Source organism: Aedes albopictus, chromosome 3 (genome assembly GCF_035046485.1).
Source record: "Aedes albopictus strain Foshan chromosome 3, AalbF5, whole genome shotgun sequence".
Taxonomy (NCBI): domain Eukaryota; kingdom Metazoa; phylum Arthropoda; class Insecta; order Diptera; family Culicidae; genus Aedes; species Aedes albopictus.
This window is the reverse complement of record NC_085138.1, coordinates 361,676,844-361,691,760: the sequence shown is the minus strand read 5'-3', so window position 1 is coordinate 361,691,760 and position 14,917 is coordinate 361,676,844. Positions and strand designations below refer to the sequence as shown.

At 40.8% G+C, this 14,917-nt stretch overlaps 1 protein-coding gene across 1 annotated transcript in view; it reads right to left on the bottom strand.

Annotated features, from left to right (window-relative positions):
• LOC109414898 (uncharacterized) overlaps positions 1–14,917 on the bottom strand; it is an 80,779-nt gene that overhangs the window by 64,124 nt on the left and 1,738 nt on the right. The window lies entirely within an intron of this gene.

Here is a 14,917-nt window from a genome sequence, read left to right as displayed (position 1 = left end):
AATTTGCATACTAATATCCACCTGGCAGCGAGAGCAACAAGAGCAGCAGTAACATCAAGAAATGATATAATTTACAGCAAGAGCTGTGGGACCTGACTTGCTGGTGGGGAGAACTATACGTTGGGGGAGTCCGGGGAGGTCTCACCGGTTGTGCGGAGTCAAGAACGATAATGAAAAGTAAACTTGTATCGCCCGAGTCGAGTGTGCGTAACGTACCTACCCTCTATGTACTTGGGGCGAGGACTCACGCGCGATCAGGAGTGGTGGCAAAAACAAGAAACAGCAGTGGGCATTAGAGAGGAAACTTTTTCCGGTACTTACGGTATAAGATCTTGAACTTGTGTGTCGACTTACAATGACAGAGCACAGTCATCATGGCCGGCGTCATAGCTGGTGCCTTAGCCCGACGACGCCAGTTAATTGGGACGTCGGATGACTGATCGCACTGTGCTTGTGACGTAACCTCCAGATGATCTTCCAGTGCAACAAAACATGTAGAGGAGAAGGACAAGTTTTTCTCTACAAGTTGGCTTGCTTTATAGCCATATAGGGTATGTGTGCCATCAGTAATCTCACGCTCCCATATTCATCCTATTCTAAAACAAACGATTACGGCACCGATTGATTCCGTTCTTTTTGTTTTCATGCGTGCTCACTTCTAACAAAAAATACAAAAATATGAAACAAAACAAACAACGCTTAAATCCTTTGTTTTTCGTAGGATGAAAATGGGAGCCACATGCTTAATAAGGGAACCAATACCCTACATCTAAATCGTCTTTGTTGTGCGCTGGGAAAATTCAATATGTTTTCTTGTGAATTGATCATGAGCATAGATGACCATACAATTCGTTGATGCTACTCCATGATTAACCAGAACATTCGAAACTGTACAAGGATCCAATAAACGTAGCTAGGAAGTAGATACCGCTCTCAATGGGCATTTTCGAGAATTCCTAACTTTATTAAGTGAATAACGGCACCGGCCACGTCCTTACGGTCATCGAAGAAGGTAACGAATGTTGGTATGACGTACTACTAGAGACCGAGATAACCTCATCTTCGCCACGACTGTCACGGTTTATGTTGGTGGGGAGGGGGTATTAAGGACTGCAAAACAGTGAGTCGATAAGGAAATCGTCAAATTTAGCCCTGGTTCTCACAAGATCCTACCTCAAGCATCCACGGGTCAAAGCGATTACAGTGAGTGCAGCCTACTCACTGCTGTCCTTCTAACTTCAGCTAGATTGAGGAGGTACGTACTGAGCGTCTGCTCACCAAAGAGGTGCGTCCGTTCTGGTATCCAGCGGCTTAATATGAAATGCTCCTCCACCGGAAGCTATACCTAAGGTGGCAGCCTCACCACGGTGAATAGGGGACCTTGGGCCAACAACCTACTGTCCTCGAAGCCCAAAAACCGTTACAGAAACCGAAAATGAAAGATTACGAACTGACTCAACGGCAACGACTTTCAGTGCGAAACAACGGACAATAATTGGAACTTGACGGAAAAAAATCCTTACCCAAAATCATAACTTCTTGATATTTTTATTATTTCGAGTTAGATTATAATTTATGATTTTATAATTGATTTCACCATAACACTATACACCCGTTCTTATTTTGGCTTTGGACGACCAAAAATGAAAAAAAAAAACGTAATCATGCAACTATGATTAAATATTCTGGAATCATAAGAAGCCAAGAATAATTTTCATAATCCTGGATGCAGATCCTGATGCTTTACTACCAGGTTCATAAAATTATCGTCATCATCGATCCCAAATGCTTCTAATTGGATTAATAGAACAATGCAAGATCAAATCATAAGTAAATGCGTGATATCAAAGCCCATTTCTATGATTTTGGGACCTAGCCATCATCCTTTTTTTCTATCAGCAAGCAGCACTTTTTAGTTGACCTCTTGTTAGTGAAGATATGTCATGTTCAAATATAGAAGAGAACAACAGTAATATTTTATCGGCGTAGCAGTCTCTTTAGGAAATCAAAAGCTAATTTGTTTCAATGTCCCACGTTTTGATGTATTTAACACCTTTTTCAAGGATTCTAAAAGTGATTACAAGGAATACATTAATATCGCATAGTCAAGGAAACTTACACAAATCTTACAGAAACAGTAGCAATTTTGTCAAGAGGCTCTTCTTGAGCAGTGGTCATTGAACATTTAAACATTCGAACAAATACTTCCTATAAACATTATCAAAAAAACATTAATCATCTATACAAGGTCACAATCTTCTAAATTATAATAGTTACCGGCACAAAACACTTAATTTTAACACTTATTACAATATTATCTTTTCTTCGTCGCAAAAATTGTTTATCCAACTGTCGTTTCGGTCCTATTTTTACTAACTAATATTGCATGCAAGTACGTTCTCAAGTTTGGGTATTGATTATCGGGTCACGATCTTCTTCTGGTGGGTCATGTTGTATTCTGTCTGTGTTGTTGTGTTCTCTTCTTTGGTGTCTGATTGTGTGTAGCACACCAGCATATTGTGAAGATAGATAGTCAACATCTGATCGTTTGTTTACCGTATGATCAGTGTTGACTATAGTGGTAATCACGTTCAAATGTATGCGTGCCTTTTTTGTAGATGTAGTTGTGAAACTGCGAGGAAAATATTTGCACTCTTGCCCCGGACGTTAGTTTTATCATTATTTACCCGTTTTACTCAATTCGATTGGGTAATATTTGCATATGCAATCTGAATAGCCTTTCAATCGGCGTGCACTTTTGTGTGAGGAAAAACTTGCGCTAGTGTTCGTGTGTTGAAATGTCACTTATCTCTATGTGACATACTTCTAAAATAGGAAGCGCAGAGGATCGTCGATGTTGATCAACAATTTAGCGGCGTCGGTGGTGTAGTGGTAAGCGTGGTTGCCTCTCACCCCAGTCGGTCTAGGTTCAATCCTAGTCGACGCCGTCGGTATTTCTGAGACAAAAATATCTGATCACGCCTTCCCTCGGATAGGAAGTAAAGCCGTAGGTCCCGGCCCATGTGTTGATGGGTTCGATATGTAGGGTGTCAGGTGTGTGTGGATGTCTCCCTGACCGTCCGTGTTTAGGCTTAGTACCAGAAATAGGCGGACGTTAAACTAGAGCTGATGCCGAACGGTGTCGGCTCGCCAGAAATAAGAAGAAGAAGATCAACAATTTTTGTCCGGTCGAATGCAAACTGATGCTCTTCCTCCAGGCTGGTTTTTTGTTTTTGTCTTTGGCTGCTGCATCCACCCAGTAAACCACACATCGTATTAAGAAGTACATGCAAAATCGCATTTCTAGCCGTCAGAAATCAAAATCGTAAAATCCGCTGAACCGCTGTTACAAGAACGACAAATCCAATTGTATATAAATCATTGTTGCGATTTGTTTACGAGTAACTTTTTTGTGTACAGAGCAAGCCGTAAATAGAGCTGATAGAAATCGTCACTGTTTGCGAACGCTGACAAGTCATGTATAATGTTTGCTAGATGTTGTTGGGAATCGCTACGACTTGATGAAAATTAGCACTAAGTTTAGAAAACATCACTGAGGTTTGTTCACCCATTTTTTAACATAGGTAGATGGTGGGATATAATTCACTGTCATTTTATGATCACAGATGAGATTTGCTTCTTCCCATTCCGATATATTTTATCACATCAGCAGATAAAATATCAATACATTGTAGTCATAATCATCTGATTTACCTCGCTCACCACCGGCTGACCGCTAATTATTGTTTGGGTACTGGAAGCATTTTGTCTACCAATGATGTCCGGGCAATCCTTGGGAATGTTTTCGTTGCCGAATCAAGACGAGTGTTCCTTTGGACAATTAACTTTTTCCACGACGACGACGACGACGACGACGACGACGACGACAGCGACGACGACAACAGCGACGATAACGATACGTACACTTGATTTATGTTGTAAACAAAACATGCCGTAATAAGTGCAATTCAAACTCGCCATCAGTTGTATAATTTGACAGCTCATCATTTGGTGCATCGTATATCAGTGCAGTAATGTAATGAGTGAAATCACATTGACTTATGAAAAATTGCAACCCAGTCTTCATTTTAGCATGCATGTAGGCAAGCAAGTTTCACGAGTGGGCAAGAATGCTTAAGTTTATGTTTGTCAAAATTTGTGCCTTATACAAGGCGGATCAGTTAGTACAATGGTACGGGTCTAGACTCACGATGTCGAGGTTCCGTGTTCGAGGCTAAGTGCCAACTTTTTTTGTTTTTAGCTTCTTTCGGACATCGTATTGCCAAACATAGGAAGTCGTATTTTTTTCTTTTGATCGATTATCTGGGACATCGTAATGATGACCATGAGAAATCGTGAATTGTCGTCAGAAGTATGTATAACGCCTCCACTTTGGTACGTATATAGCAGTTTTGTGCAGTTTATACAATGAAAAAGGTTCTTATATAATAATGTATAACACAAATTATACAGTCCAAAATGTTGACTGGGCAATAGACTAAGGATGTCCTCCAAACCATATCAAATGTTCACTCGTTCACATCACTTGCGGAGTCTCCAGTGGTCAAACGAAGGAACCGGAAAAAATCGAAAGAATTACCGAAAACCAGTGCGCGTGAATCACGTGCTTCATTCTCCGTAAACACACTCGGAACTACGACGAATGGTACAAAGCGAACGCAAGCTGGTCACTGTTTACCTTTTTACGCGTTTGTTTTTTTAATCAATCAACTCCCAAGCAAACTTCCGAATATTACGGACACACTACTGTTTTGATGATGTTCCATGTTCTGATATATGCACAGTTATTGATCTAACCGTATAAAAACTTTGCAAAAATAGCAGCTTCAGTTTTTTCCACATGTCGGTCGTCCACGCGAATTATATAATTACACATGGCAGATAAGTGTAACGCTAGGTAGCGAGCATGCTTGTTTCCATTCACGATTCTGAGGACTCGTTCATGATAGTATGCATCATAACTATGATATTATGACTTGGCAGATATTATAAGAACTTTATTTTTTTTTTTTCATGATAAGGGAAATGGATATTTTTTCCGCGGGAATGAATCATTCAAAGATTGTCCAGAGATTTGTGCCGGGACCCATTTAGGGATACCTTCAGAATTCTTCCTAAGTTTTATCCCAGGATTCTTTCAGTAATATTTCCCAGGCTTCCTTTAAGGCTTCCGATCAAGATTTATCCCGGAGTACCTTTATAGATTTCTTCCAAAATTTCTTAATTTGTTCTTCCAGGTTTTCTTTTAGGGATTTCTTCCCGATTTCTCCTGTGATTACTCTCGATGTTGCTTCTAATATTAATTCCAGGCTTTATTCTAGGACTACATTCCTCCAGATAATTTTGCCAAGATTCCTACGAGGATAACTCCTTGTAAGGGAAAAAGGGCTTTGGGAGAGGACTCTTTTTTTTTTTTGAGAATCCTCCTCAGGATTCTAGATGAATTACACATACCTAATAATATGGAGGCTCCCACTCAGGGTTCTGGGACAATCTCTTTCAAGATTCTAATGGAATGTCTTTCTATACTGCAGGAGAATTGCTCTCAGAATTCTACGAAAAATCCTCTCAGGATTCTGGAAGAATCCGCCAGGGAGTTCTGGGGATATCCGTCTTAGCATTCTGGGAGAATCCTGAGGAAAAACTTCTCTCCATCACGGGAATCTGAGGAAATCCCTCAGGATTCTGGAAGAATTCATATAAAAGATTATGAGAGAATCCATCTCAGAAAACTGGAGTAATCACTCCCAGGATTCTAGGGGAATCTTTAATAGAACTTAGAGAGAATTCCTATTGGAAGAGTCTTTCTCTCTTCTCTAGAATAGGATTTCTTAGGGTGCTGGTTTGATAATTTTCAGGATTTTGAACGAATCTCTCCCACAATTTTAGAGGAATCCTCACAGTTATGGAAGAGTCCCTTTAAAAAATGTGGAGGTATTTTCCTCAGCAGTATTATATGGGAATACCTATCAGCATTCTTGGGAATCTCTGGATTCTAAAGGAATTAATTTCTGTATTATGGTGTATTTCCTACCAGGGTTCCCTACTAAGAGTGAAATCCCTTTCAGGATTCTAAGAAATTTCTGGATGATCTGGGTATATTCCACTAAAGATTCTGGAAGATTCTCACTAAGGACTCAGAACTCTTAGGAAATCTTTCTCAGCATTTTCAGGAGCTCCTCTCAGGCTTCTTGGAGAATCATACTCAACATTCTCAGAATGGGGCACGTTCGGTGTAGTACTTGATTTGTAGTAATGAGCTGAATTTTTGTTTGGTGAGAAGGTCAATTCTCCGTTTCTGCAAAGAAATGGTGCAAAAAGCGTGGGTATTATGATTCCTTGCCTAATTTGATGCTGTTTGAGCAAAACTTTGGAAAACTATGTTGTTTATGTTGCAAGAAATGGAGAAAACAACAACACTGTTGCTCAAAGTTTTGCTCAAACAGCATCAAATTAGGCAAGGAATCATAATACCCACGCTTTTTGCACCATTTCTTTGCAGAAACGGAGAATTGACCTTCTCACCATACAAAAATTCAGCTCATTACTACAAATCTAGTACTTCATCGATCTGTACTATTGTAGCGAATTTCCTTTCAGAAATCTGGGGGAATATTTTTTAGGATTCTGGGGGAATTCCACACAGGATTCTAGTGGTATCCTTCTCGGGATTCTACATTAGATCCTTTTAAGATTCTGGGGGAATATCACAAAGTATTTTGCGGGAAAATTCGGCTGTCTGTGGTAATCCCCGTCAGAATTCTGGGGAGATTTATTTCTAGATTCTGGGGAATTCGTCTCATGATTATAGAGAAATCCATGGGATTCTAGGGCTATATTTTTCAAGATTCTATGGCACTTTCTTTCAGAATTATTAATTCTTCATCTCACGAGATTCTGGGCAGAATTCTCTAGAGAAATTTGGATTTTGGAGAATCCCTCGCATAGATTTTGTGATTCCTCTTAGGGTTCGGAAGAAATCCTTCTCAGCATTCTATGAGAATCCCAGTAGAATTCGGTTTTCTGTATTCTGGAGCAGTTGCTCCCAAACATTCCTTTCTGGATTCTGAGAGGGTCCCTTTTACTAATCAGGGAAAATCCCTGGCAAGATTATGGGAAGATTCTCTTGAGCATTTAAAGTATTCTAGAGGAATGGCTCTCAGAGTTCTGGGAAAATCCCTTTCAGGAGTTTGGGGGAGTCCTTTCAAAGATTCTTTCAGGAATATGCGGTTATTATTCTGTTTTATGTGGGAATACCTCTCAGAATTCCAGAGAATCCGGCTCAAGATACTGGGGAAGTCCATTCTAGAAGTTTTCGTAATCCCTTCCAAAAATTATTTTCAACAGATTTTTGGAAGAATGCTTTTTAGGTTTCTAGATATATTTCTCTTAAGAATCTGGAAGAATCCCTCATATGATCCTGCTCAGGATTCTAGGGGAATCACTGGTAGAATTCTGGGGATTACCTTTCGGCATTCTGGCAGAATTATTCTCAGCATTCTAGGGGAATTTTGTGAGAATACTCAAAAGGATTCTGGAGGAATTCTTCTCAGAATTCAGGGGGAATCCTATCTCCCTGAAATATCTCAGGCTTCTTTGGCAATCCCGCCCAGTATTTCGAAGGAACCTTACTCAGGATTCTGGAGTAATCCTTTTAGCGTTCTAAGATACCCTTTGCAGGATTCTGCGTCATTTCTTTTAAGTTTCTCGGGGAAATAATCTTAGAATTCCGAAAATGTTTAATTTTGTGAGAATCTCTCGCAGCATTCTAGATGAATTTATTTCAAGTATGTGGAAGAATCTTGGAATTCCTCTCAGGATTCTTGGAGAATTCATCCAAGGTTTCTAAAACATTTGGGAGAATCTCAAGGGGAAGTTTTTCTTAAGGACAAGGTATTTGGAGTACATAGCTCAAAATTTCTAGAGCACCGTTTTTTAGAACCGTTGTACGGATTTGGATGAAAATGCATCGCGCTAATTGTTCAGTGGTTGTCAACAGCGTGATGCATTTTAATCCAAATCCGTTCAACGGTTCTAAAAAACGGTGCTTTAGAAATTTTGAGCAATGTACTCCAAATACCTTGTCCTTAAGATTCTGAGATAATCTATCACATGATTCTGGGAGAATTCCTCTCGGGACTCTGAGGAAATCCGTCTCATATATATGGAGTAATCTGTCTCAGGATTCTAAGAAAATCCTTAATAGATATTCTAGGTTAGGAAAATTCGGCTTATCAGTCCTTTACCGTTTACCGTTACCGAAACGTAGGGACGAATCGAAAACCGTATCGTTCTAGAGAAAAAAAGGACTGATAAGCCGAATTTTCCTAACCTAGAATATAGATCCAACAGTCGAACTCTCGCACATCCATCCTTAATAGAATTCAAAGAGAATTTCTACCAAAATACCGGAAGAATCTTGCTTTCTTTCCAGATAATGTAGCTCAGGATTCTGGTGTAATCATTTTCAGCAATCTGAAGAAATCTCTCTCATAATTCTAGAGGAACTTCTTTTAGAGTTCTGGAGAGTCTCTTTAAAGATTCAAGGGAATATTTTCTCAGCAGTCTACGAGAATTTATCTCCGTAGTATATGGGAATACTTTTCAGACTTCTGGGGAATATCAGGATCTCAGGATTTTGATTGCGATTCAAAAATATTAAATATCATTTTCATTTTTCAGAATGCACTGTCTCAACGTTATATTCATTTTCAAATCAGAATCGTGGAATGTTGGATGTGCAATCTCAAAATTCACATTAAATTTATTTAGACAAATAAAACATACTATGAACTTGAGCCACATGTTGCAAACGAATTATGTAATAGGTAGTTTTTTTTAATATGTATTTTATAATATCGAATCGATGTGAAAACATCGATTCAAAGCATTCGATTAAATCGGTGAATCGATTCTGCTGATCTGATTCGAATCGATTCACAAAAATCGATGTCTCAGCCAGATTTCCCCAATGCTTGTAATGTGAGCATCTAGGATCAGTTATTATAGGGTACAGTACCAATATAGAGTAAAATGGCTCCGTAATATTATTGAGGTGTTAAACATTTGAATAATTTGAATAGAAATGAACCTCTGTAGTTTGAATTTGTCAGGTACAATTACAAGTTCTTCAGAACAAGTTCCGATTGTTTCTGATATGCTGTTGTGCTCGTGATTATAAATATATGATCATTGTCATTGTAATGACTACCAGGATGATAAATATGAACGAGGGATTCAGATGCAAAGGGGTGTAAGTGACTTTTTTTTGTCAAATTTGAGTTGAGAATATCATTTAATTCTTCAGATTTCAAGTTGTCACAGCTTTTAGGATAAAATTTTCACGATAATTAGAAAAAAAAATACAATAAATTAGAGAAAATTGTATTTTGGAAGTCCATACATTTGCTAAGGAATGAAAACTAGTAATAACTTTGAACCTCCTTAAGGTTGAAGGATTCGTCATTGCCATAACCGTCATCATCGAAAATTCGAAAGCAGTTTTCTCGTCCAAATCTAAAATTGCCGCGGTGAAAATGTATTCACTGTGTTGCGAGTGGAGAACGGAGCGCAGTGATTACATTTTCAATGCAAACATTTAAGTTTTGAGCGAGAAAACTGCTTTTGAATTTTCAATGATGACGATTTTGTCAATGACGAATCCTTTAACCTTAACTTGAAACTTTGTCACTTATACGCCTTTTCTTCTAAGCCTCCCAAATATTCATTAAGATACGAGCCATTGCAAAGCTTGCTTTTGCTCCATGACTAAAATGTTCTTGAAACAGGTTCTTCAAGGACACGTTCCAAGAGAACTAGGTTGGGAGAGAGCAAAACCTCCCTTTGCTGGGGCGTTTAAGATGGTCTCAAGGGCGCCACGGGTACCAGGAGATCTCAAGGGAGTTTTCAGAAGATTTTCGACGGGTTTTGGAGGCGTAACTGGTACGTTTTCGGGGGTTTCCGAGGGTCTTACGTGCGTTAAATGAGGTCCGAGTGGGTCTTACGGAGGATCTGGAGGCATTTCAGGAAGTCGTAGATCATTTTAGGCTGGTTTCACAGGCGTTGCGGAGGCGCTTATGGAAGTTTTGGAGGGTCTCAGATACGTTGCATACACTCCGAGAGGGTTTAAGGGGGGTTTTAGAGGCATTTCGGGAAGTTTCAGTGCATTGTCATGCTTTCAACATCTTGACTGCCCTACTGGTGGTGGCTTCATATCACATCATTTCAGGAAGTTTCAGAGCATTTTCGGTGGTATTTGGAGACATTACGGAAGCGTTATGGGATCTGCAGTTAATCTAGTGGTTAAGGCTATGGATCGCCAATCCAGAGACTGCGGGTTCGATTCCCGTTCCGGTCGGGAAAATTTTCTCGACTTGCTGGGCATAGTGTATCATTGTCCTTGCCTCACAATATACAAATTCATGCAATGGCAGGCAAAGAAAGCCCATCAATTAATATCTGTGGAAGTGCTCAAAGAACACTAAGTTGAAGAGAGGCAGGCCAAGTCCCAGTGGGGACGTAGAGCCACAGAGAAGAAGAAGAAGGACGAAAGCGTAATGGAGGAGTTTTTGAGGGTTTCAAAGCGTCTCAGGTGCGTTACATGGGACCCTAGAAGGTTTTTTGGGGTTTTTGAGGCATTTCAGGAAGTTTTAGAGAATTTTCAGGGATCCTATTACAATATCTTTTGAAACGCCCCTGAAATGTCCTTTGATGATTAAGGTGTTCTGATCTTGGAATCCCCTTGGAATCCAACTATTATTAAGGGGGCCCTATTTACCTCATTTGACGGTACTTTGCAATTGTATGACTGGCATTTGATCAATTTATTTCCTGTAGATTGGCCCATCGCTATAATATTTACAGACTGGTTAAATTAGTCTACATAAAACACTACGGACATCCAATTCATAAACGACATAAACGCCTTACAAGTGTCAATGAAAATCGCACCAGTCAGTCCAGCAAACGCAATCGAAATCCGATCCGTGTCGCTGCAGTTGCAGTTGTGGCTTGTCAACGTTTGAAAACGCAAGACCGACCCGGATTACTACATATCGATACCACCCCGCTGCTGCAACAGTCGCGCCCCATCCCATCCCAGCGCCACCCAACGCAGTCCCCAACTGACTGACTGAATGTCGTCGGCTCAACAACCCAACTGGAGAAAAATAAACAGACACAAAACTGAAACCGATCGTAAAAGCCATGAAAGACAGAAGCCCCAGCACAAAACTCGACAAATTAACAAACTTTTTTTTTTGCTGCTAGGTATTGGGGGAATCGGTGTGAAATGCGTCATTAAAAGTTGTATTGAAGCCTCTAATAAACACTTTTCTTAATGTCAATGTGAATGTGAACAGCGTTCTTTTTATTGACAAAATTCACATTTAACTTCTATGTGTACGTTTCTGCACTTCAAGGGCTTTCGCTAAACTCCTAAGATCGAGGAAAAGTTGTCTTTGGCGATATGTTTACTCTATCAATACTTCGTTTGGAAATCGAACTTTATCATGCGTCATTCCAATGGTTTATTTTACCCGACTATCCCCTGAATTCGCTGCCCTGGCCGTTGTCTCTCTAATGTTACACACAAGCCTCTTCGCCCAACCCCATCCGCCCCATGGCTCCTACCAATCTCACTCGCGCTAATCGGTGGTAGTACCATCGGTCGGCGGGGGGTGGCTGAGGACCCACCCATCCATATGTCAATAAGCCGGGCTACAAACTACTGCAGGCAGAGCAACAAGAAGCGCAAGGACCAGGAAGAAGCCCGATCCGGACTGCATAATATGCTCATGGCGATGGCGCGGAGGCCTGGGTGGTGGATATCGCTTTCTTCCTGTGTTTAGCTGATTTTCTTCGCTTCATCATCGACGTCGTCGTCGTCGTCGTCGTTTTTTTTTTTGTTTCACCCGGCCTCCATGCCCAGCCCAGTGCCCGCTTTTCACCATGGTTTTAAATAGATACCGGTTTTTGAGATTGAAGCGAAAAAAAAATCGAAAATATATTAATTTATATCATTACAACCGGCGAGCGCGGCAGCAATTATTGCGCTGGACTCCCGCTCGGGGTCCGGGGTCCGGTCATGAATCCGAGCTGCGCGGCCAAACGACGCCCAAACAAGTTCAGGTGCGTTTGTAGGCGTTAGGCTGATGCAGAGTTTGAAGAGTACACTCTAATGTTTTGATTTCACTTTTAACAAGAACTGTAATAATCAAAACTTATTTCTTTTATTTGTTTCAGATTTTTGGCCACATTCAGGTTTGTTACAATTTTAAACTCGTATAATCCACTGCAGTAGTTTGAGCACAACAAGTCCATCTATATCTAAACCTCTTTCTTTAATACGGTTCAGTTTGTATATTGTCTATGGGCAATACATGACAAAGCAAAGTAAAGATAACCGTACACATCGTAGGTGCTGCTCTGTGATTAACCAGAACATTTGAAGTTGCACAGAGAACCAATGAATGGTGCTTGGGACTAGCTACACACTCTTAATGTGCATAATTCGAGTGTTCAATGTATGAAAGTCAATAACGGCGCCGACCACGTCCATACGGTCATCGGGAAAGGGAAGGAATGTTAGTTCGAATCCACAGCACCCCCACACACAGCATTTAACAGTTGTGTGAATCTTGGAGCCACCTTTTGATTGTTCACTTAACCGTAAAAACCGACCTACCCACGAAAGTTATCGCGCGCTTCTGATTCCGCATCCAACGCTCTCGTCCTCATCACTCTTACCTGAAAATCGTCGACCACTCGAAGTCTGCGCATTCAACACTCGCGTCCCATCACACTGCCGAGAAAACCGACCGTCCGACCAAAGCAAATAGTCGCGCATGAGAAGCTATGGGCATTATATGACAAGAGCGAAAGTCATTTAGTACCAGTAGTAGTGTACCGAAGAAAATCTCGCGAGAAATTTGAAGGAAAGATTGTAAAATAGAAGCCAAACAATCGAAAGAGTTAATCCTTAAAATGGCAGGACAATTAAGTTAAGTGACGGGCTTGGTGGTCTAGTGGCTACCGCTTCTGATTCGTATGCAGAAGGTCATGGGTTCAATCCCTGGCCCGTCCTTTTCATCCTACTTTGTATCTTTCTATCCACTTTCTCTCGCTCTCTCGTCTCTACATATACAACTCATGTATATTCATATGTTCATAGCCATCGCTAGAACCAGAAACGAATTGAAAAAAGTCGTTTCCCTCCTTTCCGACTTCCACTCACAGCACAGCGTATATATAACGCCTGTAAGTTATGCAACCAAAGCGTGCTGTGCCGCTTGACCTTATTCACCTTATTCACCACACAATCTATCACGAACACTATAAATAACCCCTATCCATGGATCGCATCACCGACCCAACGGTGACTCCCAGATCTGTCATCCTTTCCGTCTAACAAATACCCCAGTCCGTGCGGGTTTGTGGGGACGCAGAGTGCTCTCGGTCTCTAGTAGCAACAACCAGTACACTCTAACATTCCTTTCCCTTCCCAGCTGACTATAAGGACTTGGCCGGCGCCGTTATTGATCGAATATGCATGAGCTGCTAAAATTGCACTTTGAGAATAAGTGGAATGTCCCAGCCCCTTATTCAGTTGGATCTCAGTACAATTGGTACCAGTTCAGATCAATCACGGAGGAGCAACCATTGACATGTATAGTCAGAATTGATCGTTGATCGATCGTTGATCAAAATGGCAGGACCATTAAGTTATTTTCAAAAATCAAAATTCGAGTGTTTTTATTTAATTGAAATTTTGTATACATCAAGGGGAATATTTGCACTATAAAGATATGTATATTTTTTTTACTTAATCGTTTATTTAAGGCTCGTGCGTCATCAGGCATAACGGAGCCGAATTTATTTTAGATCTATTTTACAATTTCATATTTGTGACTTATTAACTAGTTTAGCTTTGGGGAACCGTAAAACTCGCGGTTTGGTCGAGGTTAGGGGGAACAATAATGTTTAAGGAAGGGATGGGGTAATAGGGGCATTCGTTGACTTTCAGCAGCGTGGCGTAGCGTAGTTGCTGCTAGTCAAACGTAAAGTGGACAAACTACCTGTAACGATACAAACAAACGATTTTCGAAGGGACACGAGGTGGACAAGTGGAACAACAAGACGGGGGTATCAAACGAAGACTTCAGCTTGTTTCAAAAAGTCGTATACAAGCTTCATGAAGTCAAGATAAAGCGTACCCAACACATCCCTAATGTCTTTCTTTTCTGGTTTCCCTCGGGCCCTGAGGGATGCACATAAATCAGATCTGGCAATACCGTATTCGGGGCATTCCTACACAACATGGTTGATAGCTTGATAGCCTGCACCACAGCTACAACGATTACTATCTGTAAGCCCTATTCGATAGAAATGCGAGCCCAGAGAGTAGTGATTGGACATAAGTCGACACATTATCTTGATAAAATCTCGACCCATATCCAACCTCTTGAACCACGCCGTCTTCGATACCTGTGGGAGAATTGAGTGTAACCACCTGCCCAACTTTCCTGCATCCCATTTTTGTTGCCAACTGACCAAGGCATGCTGACGAGCAATCGAAAAAAAATCATTGAAAGCGATATTACGGTCATAAATATCGCCTTCCATAGCGCCCACCTTGGCGAATGAGTCCGCTTTCTCATTGCCCGGGATCGAGCAATGCGAAGGGACCCAAACCAAGGTGATATTAAATGCTTGATTCGATAAAGCACTCAGAGTAGATCGTATTTCACTGAGGAAATACGGAGAGTGCTTTACCGGCCTCATTGAACGAATAGCCTCTATTGAGCTGAGACCATTCGTAAAAAAAAAATATTGATCAGAGGGAAGAGAGGCGATTCACTCTAATGCGTAGTGTATAGCCGCCAATTCTGCGATGTAT